Source organism: Lepidothrix coronata, unplaced genomic scaffold (assembly GCF_001604755.1).
Source record: "Lepidothrix coronata isolate B3197 unplaced genomic scaffold, Lepidothrix_coronata-1.0 Scaffold0, whole genome shotgun sequence".
NCBI classification, from domain to species: Eukaryota; Metazoa; Chordata; class Aves; order Passeriformes; family Pipridae; genus Lepidothrix; species Lepidothrix coronata.
The window spans coordinates 4,670,273-4,684,772 of record NW_016690180.1 but is presented as its reverse complement, the minus strand read 5'-3'; the positions used below and the strand labels follow the sequence as shown (position 1 = coordinate 4,684,772).

Genomic DNA, 14,500 nt, shown 5'->3' with positions numbered 1-14,500 from the left:
GGTGGTTCTGCAGGTGGTTCCAGAATTGTCTCTTGTACAGCCTTCTAAACCCATGTTTGCTCTAGATATCTTACATCATGGCATTAAGCCAGAGATGATCACTGAATTTCAAATGTGCTGAGTAATTTTGAGGCAGTTTTTCGCATTATAAAGGAAATAAAGTTTCGGACTGTCAGAAGGATTGAGTTCCTGGTTTGATCCAGATGCTTTTTAGCTGAGCTTCTGTGGTCAAAGGCTTTTATAAAGATGTGGATGTATGCAGGCTTGAATACAATTTTAATGTTTACAGTCTTTCAAGATATGTGCTAGGTATTTGGCCAGTAAATTCTTTCGATCATTTTACTCTTTCATGCATAGACCATAGCAGGAATTGAAGTTTCTTTTTTTGAATGTTCATTTTAATACATTTGTATAATTCTGAAATTGCTGGAATATCTTCATCTTTGTAATATAAAAAGCTGCATATTAAAGCAAGGCAGATATCAACCTACATTGTAATTATTTTGTCATGACTATATATATTTCTCCTTAGCTTTTTAAGAAACATATTACTAACTTTATCTTGTATCATTGTTAATGGAGTCCTATTAAGCTTTGCATTTACTTACTTCCTAAATTCTGTTAGATGGTTTCTCTTTGTTCATTTATGACATCAACGGGCCCAGTTGCTACACATTTGCATTTAAGAATAAAAGATTTTAGACTAAGAACAAAGGATTTTATCATCCCACAGTGAATGAATCTGGACACGTTCACCCATGTGTGGATGCATGCATATGCTTATTGCTTTGATGAAATACTTTACCCACTAATGTCACAGGAACTTTAACTTCAGAACTTGATGTGCTGAGTTCTTCAATACTGATAATGTGTGTTCGGATTCACTGCTGTGAAATAATTCAGAAATTTAAGTCAAGAGTTCATGCTCTAAGTTTAATTTAGAATAGGCTAAAATATGAATTGTTACATTTCCATTTCCTCTCCAATGTACTTAATGCATCAATTTCAAGTAAAAAAGTTGCGTACATTTCATAATGCTTCTGAATATATGATTCTTTTCAAGAGAGTTAAGAACTCTCAGAAATTGCTCAAAAATGGGTATAGAACAACTTCAAAAAGAAGCTCAAAAAACTGAATTAATTGCTGTCTATTGTCTCTGTGCAAGTTGTGACAGGTGCGAGAGGAGTTGTATTTTAAGGTTTTACTGACTGTGTTTTTCCTGGAATACACCATGATTAATGGTCATGATGATTAAGTAAATATTTATTAAAGGTAACAGCTAAACAATTAAGAAAAACAATAGCCAACAGTAATACTGAAAAGTATGAAAAACGAGTCTCTATGACTGAGCTTTCTCATGAATTAAATAGAAAGGAAAACAGATAATTAGTAAATAGTTTTAGATTCTTGTCCTATTATGCACAATAACTATTGTCCTGGCTGTAACAGTATCCTACCATGACAATGCCCTGGAATAGTTGCTACAACATTATCTTCCATCCTTCCATCCCCCAAAAGTTTTAGTAATTTGGAAAAGTAACTAAAATCAGACAGAACCATATGAATATATGAATTACACTGCATACCAACAGTCTTGCCATTTCAATGTACTCAGTGTAATTTAGATTTTTTGCTATGTCTTATAAACTGTTCCAGTGAAATTTCTGTGTGAATCCACTACTCAAAGATAAACTTTCATTATTTATGCTACAGTAGTGTCTAGTTGCCATCTCTGAGACTAGAATGCTATAAATGCCTCTAATTAAATGAGGAATAGCTTCTGCTCTTGGAAAGTTACCATCTAAATAGAATAGATGGGGGAACAGCAGAAAAAAGTATTGTTAACTACTTATTAAAGATGAGAAGATGAGGTACAGACTCAGGAGATGTGTGAATAATATTTTATGGGGGAGGACTGAATAAAAAAGCCCCACAGTTGCACAAATCGAAAACAAACTTTTTTTTCATTAAAAAAATTAAATTATAATATTGAGAAGTATGTTTTTTGCAACACAAAAAAAATCTATTTTGAGGAAAACCATGGAAAGAAAGCACTAAATTCACAAGATGTCACTCCATTTCTGAGGAATGTGTCTTGCTCCTTTCTAAGGGAGATGTCTTGCTCCTTTCTACCCTTCATCTTAGTTATAGAGTTTTCCTGGAATGAATTTTCTCTTTTATCTTAGATTCATCTTACTAGTCAAGTTCCTAATCACAATAGTCTGGGGAGTACTCCCTCCCTCTAGTAATAGAGAATGAAATGACATAATGTTCATTTTTTCCTGTTGACTTCTGTTCTACTTTATATAAATATCTAAGACATAAAAATCTGCTGTTTCTGGTTTATTAGTAGAGTTATTATCTCTCTTTTTCAATGTGTATGTAAATATTCCATAAAAGATGCGATGACTTCAGCGAAAAGCAATGAAAGCAATCTACATCAAGATGTTATACAGTACCTTTAAAGGATTTTTAAAAAGTTCAAAGTCCTCCAGGAATTCAGAGAGGTTCTATTAACTTATGGGAATTTTTGTGTTAAATAAATGATGGAGTTTGCATTCTAATGGTTTAGAGAAAGTAGACTTTACTTCTGCTTATTGTCATCAAAAAGGTTTTATCATTGCCAGCACAAGTTATTTTGATGTTTCTGAGCATTTTAAACCATTCAACCTCTTCCAAATGGAACTTTTGGTTAAAAGGATTCAAAAGTTTTTGATGAGAAGCAAGGTGGTTTGCTCAAGTCATGAGTGAAATTTCTGGTAGGGACTGACATAGGTATGAACAGGTATGAAGCATGTGTTTCTGTGCTCTAGTTTGTATTTCTTGTCTACTGATTACTGAATTCAAGGAACAGAATGTGGAATAAAACTTAAAAAAAAATAATTGCAATTTCATGAAGGTACACCTGATTCAGATTTCTCGCAGAAGTCAGCTTTCATTTTCGTTATCTAATTTTCTGTTCCATTTGGATTTTTCATGTCGTATCAAAGAGATCACATTTGACTACATAACCAAAATGCAGCATGACTAAGAAAGGAGTAAGAAACCTTTCTAGCTCTTGGCCTGAAATTTTGTTCCCAAGGAAATTGCAGACTTTACTTTGGTAGAGGCCACACCACAAAGAAGGTGTAAAAGCCACCTTGTAAATTTTCTCTACAGATGTAAAAGACACGTACAAAATTTTTTTGGTTTAATATTCCCCTCTTTCCCGCCGTGGAATGGAAGCAAAGTTAATTTTGCTCTTCCCACACATATGACCTGACAAAGACGATAGTTCTCTAGTGTCAAAATGCAACAAAATTAGAATTCAAGTATTATTTGTTATCCATGTTTATATGTTGTATATCCTTTAGTTTATAAAACTAAACCCTCAAAATACTTATAGAAATGACAATTCTCCTCCATGGTAACAATGAAAATGTAGAATATCTCCATCCTTATGACTGGGATTATATTCTTGCCTTTAGAAACCGCACAGGAAAGAGCTATCACCAGTAAGAATCCATGTCAATCTACAGGAGTTTAGTGTTGTACTGATTTATATCTGCTGAAAAGTTGGTACCTAGATTATGGTCTCCAGTATTATCCAAAATAGTACAACTTTATAGCATATTACTAAATGCCATTAAACCCAACTGCCTAAATATAAAGAAATATGATGTTCATATTCTCTGTCATCTCCTACCAATAGTAGACCTTCACTGCTGAGAACACTTTTTTGCTTTTATGAAAAGCCTCTCATCATTACTTACATAAATTGTTGTGAATTCTGTTGTTTCTTCCCCAGATGCTTTCTAAAACCAATTCATTTAGCATGATGTTACCGCAGTGATTAACAAAATGATGAGTCAGGACTTTCATTTGTAGTGCAGCATGGCAAGATTATGCAGTACACTTTTCTCTTACTGAAAATTTTCTTTAACCTCCATTTCATCCTTCAGTTTACTAATACCTCAGATTTGCTGAACCAAACTTCAGATTCTAGAAATACTTCCTGTCTTAAAGGAGTAGCAGCAAAGATTTACACCATTATTGGAATCAGCTGTAAAATCCCTAACAGATAATCTTTCTGGAATTCCTCTAAATTTAGAGTGACTTGTATATTTTCTTTTTTCCCCAGAAAAGCTATTTCATATTATATAAATCATATTATTTCTGAAGAGTCAGCCACTGGATATGAACTTTCCATTCTCCTAGTGATTGTTTCAACACCACTAGTCCATTATGTCCTCTTCACTCTGTTAACTGCTTTCCACAGCTGCATATAAGCTTTATTTTGACTATTGAAGTTAACTATTAATTTGATTAACTCAGAACAGAGAATGACTGTCCATGATAGGATTTAACCTTGTGCACAAGCAGTAACTAATGAGTGAAGGTCTTCAGAAACTTATGTCCTTACAGCTAAAAGCCTGCCCTCTATGCTGATGACATTTTAGTGACAGATACCAAACCCACTTATCATTCAAGCCAAGAACCATCATCATTAGTAGCACTGGGAATAAACATTCATCATGTAGGCTTTATTGTCTTCAAGGGCTGCTTTTATGTGCTTAGTTTTAGAGCTCTCTTTAAAACAATTTGGCTTGCATTGCAAAGTGAGAAAAAGCATTACTTTTCCTATTAGATGGCAAGAGCCATATTTTGAAATCTGGCATCCAGACCATACCTCTCATAGCTTTCACTGATAAAGACATAAATATTCTCCTGAAAGCAATGAGTGACTGAGACAGAGAGAGTAGAAGTCACCACATAGCAAAGAGCAATAACAGTTTGGGTTGTTGGATTGGAATAGCTGGAATACATGTAGTTCCCTGAATACCTTTAGGAAAGATATAAATCTTGGATCTGTGCCCTTCTCATTGGAATACATTCAGACAATAAAACCCATTTTCTTATAAAAAGTAATTTTTTTTCATTCTGTATCTTAAGTGATTATCCACGATAAGGATAAAAGTACACCTTCAGTCCTAAGTAGCCTGCTTAAATCATCCAGATTTAATCACTATTTCAAAAATTATTGATTGGGACCATGAGTATCAGTTTGCTATCAGCTGCTGCTTGTCTCTTCTAGATGGCACTCCTTTTCATGAAATTCCTGAAAAAAACCCACATATGAAATACCATCCACAACAGATGCAACACATTTGGAATGGCAGAAATGTCCGTAAGTCATTGCTGCTCTCTCTGCTCTACTTGGTGCCACCGATAGGTTCCGTTTTGTTGGATGGTTATTATGACTTCTTACATTTTCCTATAAAAAGTTTCCTACTCAGTTACTTAACAATATACACAAAGAAAACATAGCTTCGAGGCCTTAAAAATTTTACATCCTAATTTAAAGGCAATATCTTTAACCTGATGTTCCATTAAGGTTCTTATGGAACAGCACATAGATAACTAGGAAGCAATACATACTCTAGAAGAAAGTCACCACGTGAGAGACTATTAATTCCAAAAGACTAATTTATTTGGTGATCTCCTTGTTCATTTCTTGATTAGCTCAGTGCATCTCTCAAGCTTGGCACTGCAGAAAAAAGACAGTGTTTTAAAAACTAAGTGCAAGGGCCTGGCTGACTTCTTTGCTGAATTGGCAGTGCATGTGGGATCTAATTTCAGGCAATGCAGTGGCCTAGTGTAACACAGGAGCCATAACATAATTTTATGGGAATAAAAATTCCAATGAAGAACTCCTGTGAGCGCTGTTCTTTGTTACAGTTTTAAATGCTTTAAAAAAAATGTTCTGCCATTCATATTAATTTTATTGACATTTGCTGTAGCTATAAATGAAACAGTTAAAGAGCTGGAGGCGTTCTTCTGAAACTACTGTCAGCTGTGAAGAATATGGTAAAGCTTGTGAAGCTGTTCCCTTTAGTGAATTCAAGACCTGCTTCTGAGAGAATGGAGTATATCCTTTCCTATGCAAAGTGGGGAATAATTTCTGTGGAAAATGCTTTGAGAGAAGATCTTTGTCGTGGTGGGTAGAATATGATTCAATAATTTAGTAATTGTGTAGAGGTAAAATATATGAAAGGAAACAGGAAGAGCAGATAGAAGTTATTATCAATCTGTTGCAGATTTCATTTAAAACAGAAGCCAAACCTTCACCTAAGTGAAATGTCTATTCTGCTGCAGCTAGGAGGAGGTTAGCCCACTTATACTGTTCTAGAGCTTGGTAAGGACAATTTGCATGATTAAAATGGCTTCAACAGGTCAGAATATGTCTAGTTCATCTCAGATACAAATGTCACACTTCAGTTATTCTCAAAGGAGTCAGAGTAGTGACATGATGTAATGTTCTTGTCTCATGTACGTGTTAGCATCATGCAAACCACTCCCTGGGAAGGGAGACGGTGCATGTGCCCCGCTTGTCTGACCTGCATTCTGCATTCCTGACACTTCTGCATTCCTCTTCAGATTGTCTGTATCTGATTGTACAGAGTGACTCTGAATTCCCTGAATTTTTAAAAGTGGGATTATGGGCCAGCAGGGCCACAGACCAGTGCCATTAACAAAGAAGCTGCAGTACTGAATACACAGCGGTGTATGTAGCTCACAACTTGCAATCACAATGAAAAGGAGCTCTCTAATCATGACAATAAGATCAACCTATAATATAAGTCCATGATGTCAAAATGTATGAGGCTTGTAATACACTATTTGTCATACATTAATATCACAGGGCAGTAGGCTTTTCTGCTCAGGAGATTTATATTCAACAGAATAGTGCCTTTACCATAAAGTACATCTGTATCGCCCTTTAGTAAATCACCTACTGTGTGCTGGTAGACTTGGAATGTTTATTATGTTGTTATTAATTTAATTACTGAAAGAGCCAAGCACATTTTAGGATTAAGCCTTGGGGGTATTTCTGAATTTTCTGGGCAAAATAGACTTTCCGCGTGATCTGTGATCATTGTTCCAAACCCTTGCTGTCAGTGTAGCCTCTCCCCTCCATGAGCAAGCAGTCTTCTCGTGTCAGATGTGAAGAGTTTTAGAATAGAAATTGTTTACATGCCCTTATGGATATTACACTGAATTAGACATAACTTTCCAATTTAAACTTAGCCCGCTGTTATTTTTCCCTTTTGTAATCTCTATAAACATTTCATCTGTACCTGGCTGAGCTGTTGTTGCTAAAATGCTGTTGCTACTGAGCTAACATTGGTTTTTGGTTTCATATAAATATGTTCTCCATTTAAGCTTCTCATTGAGATTACGTACTATTTTGGAGGGGGTTTTTTTGGTTTTCATATTTCTTTGAAATTTTTAATTTTTAAAAAATTTGGTTGATGTTTATCTACGCTGCTCATTTCCCCAGACTTTCAAAACACTACTTCCTTCTTCCAGACATGCAAACTGGATGTTAGTTTATACTGTTGCTTTTCATAGAATCTTAGAATCGGCCAGGTTGGAAAAGACCTCCGATATCATCAAGTCCAACCTTTGATCCAACACCACCTTTGTTACTAGACCATGGCACTAAGTGCCACATCCAGACTCATCTTCAAAACCTCCAGGGACGGTGAATCCACCACCTCCCTGGGCAGCCCATTCCAATATATGATTACTCTCTCTGCAAAAACTTTCTTCCTAATATCCAACCTAAACCTCCCCTGGCAGAGCTTGAGATCATGCCCTCTTATCCTACTGCTGTCTGCCTGGGAGAAGAGACCGATGCTCACCTGGCTACAACCTCCTTTCAGGGAGTTCTAGAGAGTGATGAGGTCTCCCCTGAGCCTCTTCTTCTCTAGGCTGAACAACCCCAGCTCCCTCAGCCTCTCTTCATAGGACTTGTGCTTGAGTCCCTTCACCAGCCTTGTTACTCTTCTCTGGACCTGCTCCAGCATCTCAACATCCTTCCTGAACTGAGGGGCCCAGAACTGGACACAGTACTCAAGGTGTGGCCTCACTGGCACTGAGTACAGGGGAAGAATCACTTCCCTGGTCCTGCTGCCCACACTGTTCCTGATACAGACCAGGATGCCATTGGCCTTCTTGGCCACCTGGGCACACTGCTGGCTCACGTTCAGCTTCTGTCAATCCAAATTCCCAGGTCCCTTGCTGCCTGGCTGCTCTCCAGCCACTCTGTCCCCAGCCTGTAGTGCTGCAGGAGGTTGTTGTGGCCAAAGTGCAGGACCCAGCAGTTGACCTTGCTGAACTTCATCCTGTTGGAATCAGGCCAACTCTCCAGCTTGTCCAGGTCCCTCTGAAGAGCCCTCCTGCCTTCCAGCTGATCGACACTCCCCCCCAACTTAGTGTCATCTGCAAATTTGCTAATGGTACACTCAATCACCTCATCCAGATCATCAATAAAGATATTAAACAGGACTGGGCCCAACACTGATCCCTGGGGAACACCACGAGTGACCGGCCGCCAACTGGATGCAGCACCGTTCACCATCACTCTCTGGGCCCGGCCCTCCAGCCAGTTCCTAACCCAGCAGAGAGTGCCCCTGTCCAAGCCGCGGGCTGCCAGCTTTTCCAGGAGTATGCTGTGGGAGATGGTGTCAAAGGCTTTACTGAAGTCCAGATAGAACACATCCACAGCCTTCCCCTCATCCACCAGACCGGTCACCTGATCATAAAAGGAGATCAGATTGATCAGACAGGACCTACCCCTCCTAAACCCATGCTGGCTGGGTCTGATCCCATGTCCATCCTGTAGGTGCTGTGTGAATGCACTTAGGACGATCTACTCCATAACCTTGCCAGGCACTGAGGTCAGGCTGAGAGCCCTGTAGTTTTCTGAGTCCTCCTTGCAAGCCCTTTTTGTGGATTGGAGTGACATTTGCCAACTTTCAATCATCTGAGACCTCCCTAGTGAATCAGGACTGTTGGTAAATGATGGAGAGTGGCTTGGCGAGCTCTTCTGCCAACTCCCTCATCACCCTAGGATGGATCCTGTCTGGTCCCATAGACTTGTGAGGATCCAAGTGTCTCAGCAGGTTGCTAACTGTTTCCTACTGGATTACTGGGGCCTATTCAGCTTTCTGTCTCTGTCTACCAGTTCCTGAGGACAACCTGTCTTACTGCTGAAAACTGAGGCAAAGAAGGTGTTAAGTACCTCAGCCTTTTCCTCATCTTTGTTCACCCCCATATCCAACAAAGAATGGAGGTTTTCCTTGCCACTCCTTTTGCTATTGATGTATTTGTAGAAGCACTTCTTGTTCTCCCTAACAGAAGTGGCTAGATTGAGTTCAAAGTGTGCCTTTGTCTCTTTGATTTTCTTCCTACATGACCTAACTATACTCCTAAACTCTTCATGAGTAGCCAGCCCTTTTTTTCCATAGTCAGTAAGCTCTCTTTTATCCCCTAATTTCCTTTAAAATCTCCCTGTTCAGTCAGGCTGGCCATCTTCCCCGCCGGCCTCTCTTTTGGCAGACTGGGACAGCCTGTTCCTGGGCATTCAAGATTTGCTTCTTGAAGCATGTCCATCCCTCCTGGACCCCTTTGTTTTCAAGGGCTGTTTCCCAGAGTACCCTCTGAACCAGTCTTCTGAGTAGGCCGAAATCTGCCATCTGGAAGTCCAGGGCAGAGTTTTATTGATGGCCCTCTTTGCGACCCTGAGTATTGAAAACTCTATTATTTCATGGTCACTGTGCCTCAGACGGCCTCCGACCACCACATCTCCCACCAGCCCCTCTCTGTTTGTGAACAGCATATCTAGTGGGGCCCCACCCCTGGTAGGTTCATTTACCAGCTAGAGCAGAAAATTCCTCTCTACACTCTAGGAATCTCTTCTCTGCTGTGTTTAGTTCCCAGCAGACATCCGGCAGGGTAAAGTCTCACACAAGAACAGGGGCTGGCGACTCTGAGACATCTGCCAGCTGCTTGTAGAATAATTCATCACCCTCATCATCCTGATTGGGTGGTCTGTAGCAGACTCCTACCAGGATGTCAGCCTTGTTGGCCTTCCCCTTGATTCTGATCCACAGGCAATCAATCTTATCATTACTGACTTCAAGTTCTACAGAGTCAAGAGACTCTCTAACATATAGAGCTACCCCTCCACCTCTCCTACTTTGCCTATCCTTTCTGAAGAGCTTGTAGCCATCCATGCCAGCACTCCAGTCATGCGAGTCATCCCAACATGTTTCTGTGATGGCAACTATGTCATAGCTTTCCTGCTGCAGGATGGCTTCCAGCTCCTCTTGTTTGTTACCCCTGCTGTGTGCGTTGGTGTACATGCACTTTAGCTGGGCTGCTGATATCACTTCTAACTCTGGCTTTCCACCCTTAGGCTCCTTTCTGAAGAGCCTGGTTTCAAGCCTTCCCCCTTCAAACCTAGTTTAAAGCCCTCTTGATCAGCCCTGACAACTTACGGCTAGAGCACTTTTGCTTGCTAGATAGATGAAGCCCATCTGACTCCAGTGGGCTAGGAACCATAGAATTTGCCCCATGGTTGAAAAAACCAACATTCTGCTGGTGGCACCAATCCTTTAGCCACCTATTGATGAGTTTTCCTAATCCTCTCCTCATTCATCCCTGCTACTGCAGGAACTGAGGCGAACACCATCTGTGCTCCTGTCCCATTAACTAATCAACCCGGCACTTTGAAGTCCTTTTTAATTAGCCTGTTACCTCTTTCATTAGTGTCATCACTGCCAGCCTGGACCACTGTTATAGGTTAGAAATTCAGGAGAATTTTTCTTTCCCCTGCTCCCCCACAAAGGGGGAAGGGAATTAATTAGCCTTACAAAAGAACTAGCTAGCCAGGCTGCATTCCTCGCTGATGGCCCATCAGAGGCTGGGGGGAGAGGGGAGGAGTTTTGGGAGGGGGTGGCTGGCTCTGCTTAGAGGGGAGAAGGGCTGACTGAGTAGTTCACTCTCGGGGATGGAGAAGGGTATCTGCGTGCGGGCATTTGGAGAGAAGGCCTGGAAGTCTTTCTTTCTGGCTTTTCGTCCTGGTGAGGCCGGACCACTGGAGTCGGTTGGCTCGCACACTGTCTTGTGACTCCAGCCGGGACCTACTGGGTTTTCATCGGAGAGGTCTGTGCTTGCTGGGAGAGAAGGGAAGAGCCTTGGAACACCGTCATCTGGGAACAGGAACTGCAGGCCCTGCATCTCCAGCGATCCAACAGCGCCCCCTGCCGACCGTGATTAGAACTGTGCTAAAGACAGAGAAATGTTCAGACTTTTTCTTTTGTTTGAAGGGAACTTCTGGGTACAGGACTATTGTTTAGTCGTTTTTATATTCTGTTACTGTTCTTGCCAATATACATATATCTTTTAATAAAGGGTTGTTATTTCTTTTGGTTTTTCCACACTTCCTCGATTAAAGCCCCTTAATGTTGAATGTACAATTGCTGAGAGAGAGAAGTTTGGTCTATCTCATAACTCATCCTCTTTAGCAAATATTCCAGTCCCTTCAGACTGAGACAACCACTAGCAGTGAATAATAATCAGAGGGCTAGATTAGCTCAGGGAGTCTCCTACTAATGTCTCTCACCTGCTGGGAAGGCAGCAGACTTTCCTTTGGGATGGGTCTGGTTGGCATATAGGGCCTTCAGTTTCCCTCAGAAGTGAGTCACCAACTACAGTTATCCTTCTTTTTTTCTTTATAGCAGTGGTTGTAATCCATCTGGTAGACAGGGTGCAACCAGGAGACCCTCCAGACAGATCCTCTTCTTGACTGTCCTCTGCCTGACTCTCTGGGTCCAGGGCCTCATACCAGTTTTTTAAGGGCACCCAGGGAGGTGATGGGGGTGCGGAGGGGATTCCTTTACCTCTTTGACTGGGGACCTGTTTCCATTGCCCCCCATCTATTTGATTTGCTCCATCTGCCTGATGGCAGGAGGGGCAGGGCTTCACCATCTCCTGCTGGACTTCTTTTGTGGTACACCAAAACCACTTAATTTTTGCATGAAATTTTTGCTTCTATTCAATTATAAACAGAACTTGAGGACTGTTTCAACTCTTTTAGAAATATTTTAGAAATATTTACTACCCCAGTAAATTAAACTCAGCAATAATTCTTTTACTTCAGAAATTTTATTTCAAATATTATCCTAGTTCAAATATTTTTACATATACCACAAATACAGGTGTCAATTTTTTACTTTATCATTAAACTCAGATGTTCTGACATCTTCTATTTAGTTACGGAAATGCATGTGTCACATGCACTTTTGTCTTCCACACCAAAAGAAATTCTTATCTCTTCAGCTGATGCATCATACTAAATGTCTTTACCTTTTTCTACAAAACCATTAGGCCAGTAACAAAATCCATCTAGGTATACTTGGATTTCTTGAGTCAATATACATGTAAATGAATAATTTCTACTTCCTTAGAAGATATGTACCCCCATGGTTCATTCCTGCAGTCAAGTTTTAGTAGACTTGGGTTTCTTCAGTATTTATTAAAGAAAACTCTTTGGAATTTTTATCTGGATACTGCAGTGATTTAGGTACTGTGCCTTTTAATTTATCTTGAAATTTTATCTCATTTTTCATTACAAGAATAAAGCCATATATTGATATTTCATTTCCTCCTGCTCTTCATTTTCCATTTGAACTAAAATTATTAAGAAGTTCTGACGGAGAAAAACAGTAGGTCAATGCCTTAAATATTAAGGTAAGATAGATGGTAACTCCTAATAATACTGCTGGGAGAAAGCTGGGAAAATCACCTTAGCTATCATTCCCTGTCGCAGACTTGTTAATGAACTACACCACAGCTGGAGCACAAAGCATAAGACTAACCTCTGGCATTTGCAATTTTTGGCTGCTTAAATCTAAATCAGATCTATCTCATTAACTTGTGGTTAATTTCCCCCTTCTGAAAATAGTTTTTGAAAAACCCTGCAAAGGAAAAATGTGACTGTGTCTGCATTTTCCTCTGCTTTAACTTCCAAGCAAAACAAACAGATTAAGTAGCCACAGAAGCCTACTTGCCTCAGTTTTTTGTTTGTGCATAACAGAACAGACAAAATCATAGTAAAGGCAGAAGGTTTTGGTAAGATGTAAAATACACTGGGATGGCAACTGTAAAATGTTGCTGAATATCAGACTGAAATTCTTTAGAATAATTGTGCTGAAAAAAAGGATTGTGTTCCCCTCTGGTCTGAGCATTGCCTCACCCCCCCATCAGAACTCCAAACCAAACAGGTAGCAACTGAGCCCTCCCCTATGTCTTCTCACAATAATTTCGTGCAAAGAAATGTAATATTATGTAAGACCCCTCTTCCTTTTTTTTTTTTTGCCATGATATCTGTCTATGGAAATGTGTTATTGCCTTATCTTTTAACTTTGCAGAGGCAAATAAGAAAACCTGTTTGTATTGTTGTTACAATAACATAAATAATGAATATTTATAACAGATTGGGTCTACAAGGCATAAATTACCACTTGGTTGAACTGTACTTAAATGCATTTTGTTCCCTTTTTTAATTACTTCTTGTTTAAAATAATCAATTTAAAATAATTACATTCATTATTTTCATTCCCTCAGTCTTGATACTTAAGCAAAGCACTTGTTTTATTATATAAAGCATTTCTAGATACTTATGTTTTTAATGTTATTAGAGTAGTTGCTTGGAGATCAATCTTGATATTAAGCATAACTCTATTAAAATTTAATAAGAGTCAAATTCTAAATATTCCAGGAAAAAAACTCTTTCACAAGTCTGTTTATGGCAACATTTTGCATACTGCATGCCTTCCCAGAGCACTGGCTACAGCCACAAAATTTTCTCTTCTGATATGTAGTAAATTAACTTGCATTGTTTGGGGTTTTCTTAAAGAAGAGAGTAAAGATTACTCTATTGCAAATGCTTAATGTTAATAAATTTAAAGCAGAACTTAGAGTATGTGTAAAGCAATTGTGACATTTTTAGGAGAAACATTAAAATGATATCTAGTTACAACAAAGTAATTTTGTAGGCACACACACTACTTTTTGACTTTATATACCCATCTTATATATAGCTTATGGCTGTACTTTATACATTCATTCTCCAATAGAGGAAATGAAAAAATTTTAAAAAATATGACAACACATCCAGGTGATGTGGAATACAAGGCAATTGCTGTTGTATTTTTACACTATAGAGAATGAGTCACAACAAAATAAAAGAATTTACTCAAATTCAGGATTTTAGGGGGGTTTTCTATGTTGTTTTTTGATGTCTGCTAAAGGAAAACAGAAACTTTGACTAGAAGAAAGTGAAAACAAATGTGTGTGTGCTGCAAAAAGTAAACACATCAGCTATAGTATTCAAGACTTTTATAGCCCAATTAGAACTTAAACAAAAGCATCCATTACAATGACAGTAAACGAGAATGTTTGAGCTTTGATATTTAACAACAGGAATTTGGTAAACACATTTTCAGGAATTTTGAAAAACCTATTTTTAATTGGAAAGTAGAATAAAAATTATTATCCTGCCATTTTGCTTAATGTTGCTTAAAATAATTAACATTATAATATATATAATTAAATATAAAATATAAATATAGAATTATAATCTATTTAATACACTTATATAATATATTTA

General features: G+C 38.8%; 1 pseudogene; it reads right to left on the bottom strand.

Moving 5' to 3' along the window:
- Window positions 1-7,925: 7,925 nt before the first annotated feature.
- On the bottom strand, window positions 7,926-10,061 carry LOC108497728 (annotated as a pseudogene).
- Between the last annotated feature and the right edge of the window lie 4,439 nt (window positions 10,062-14,500).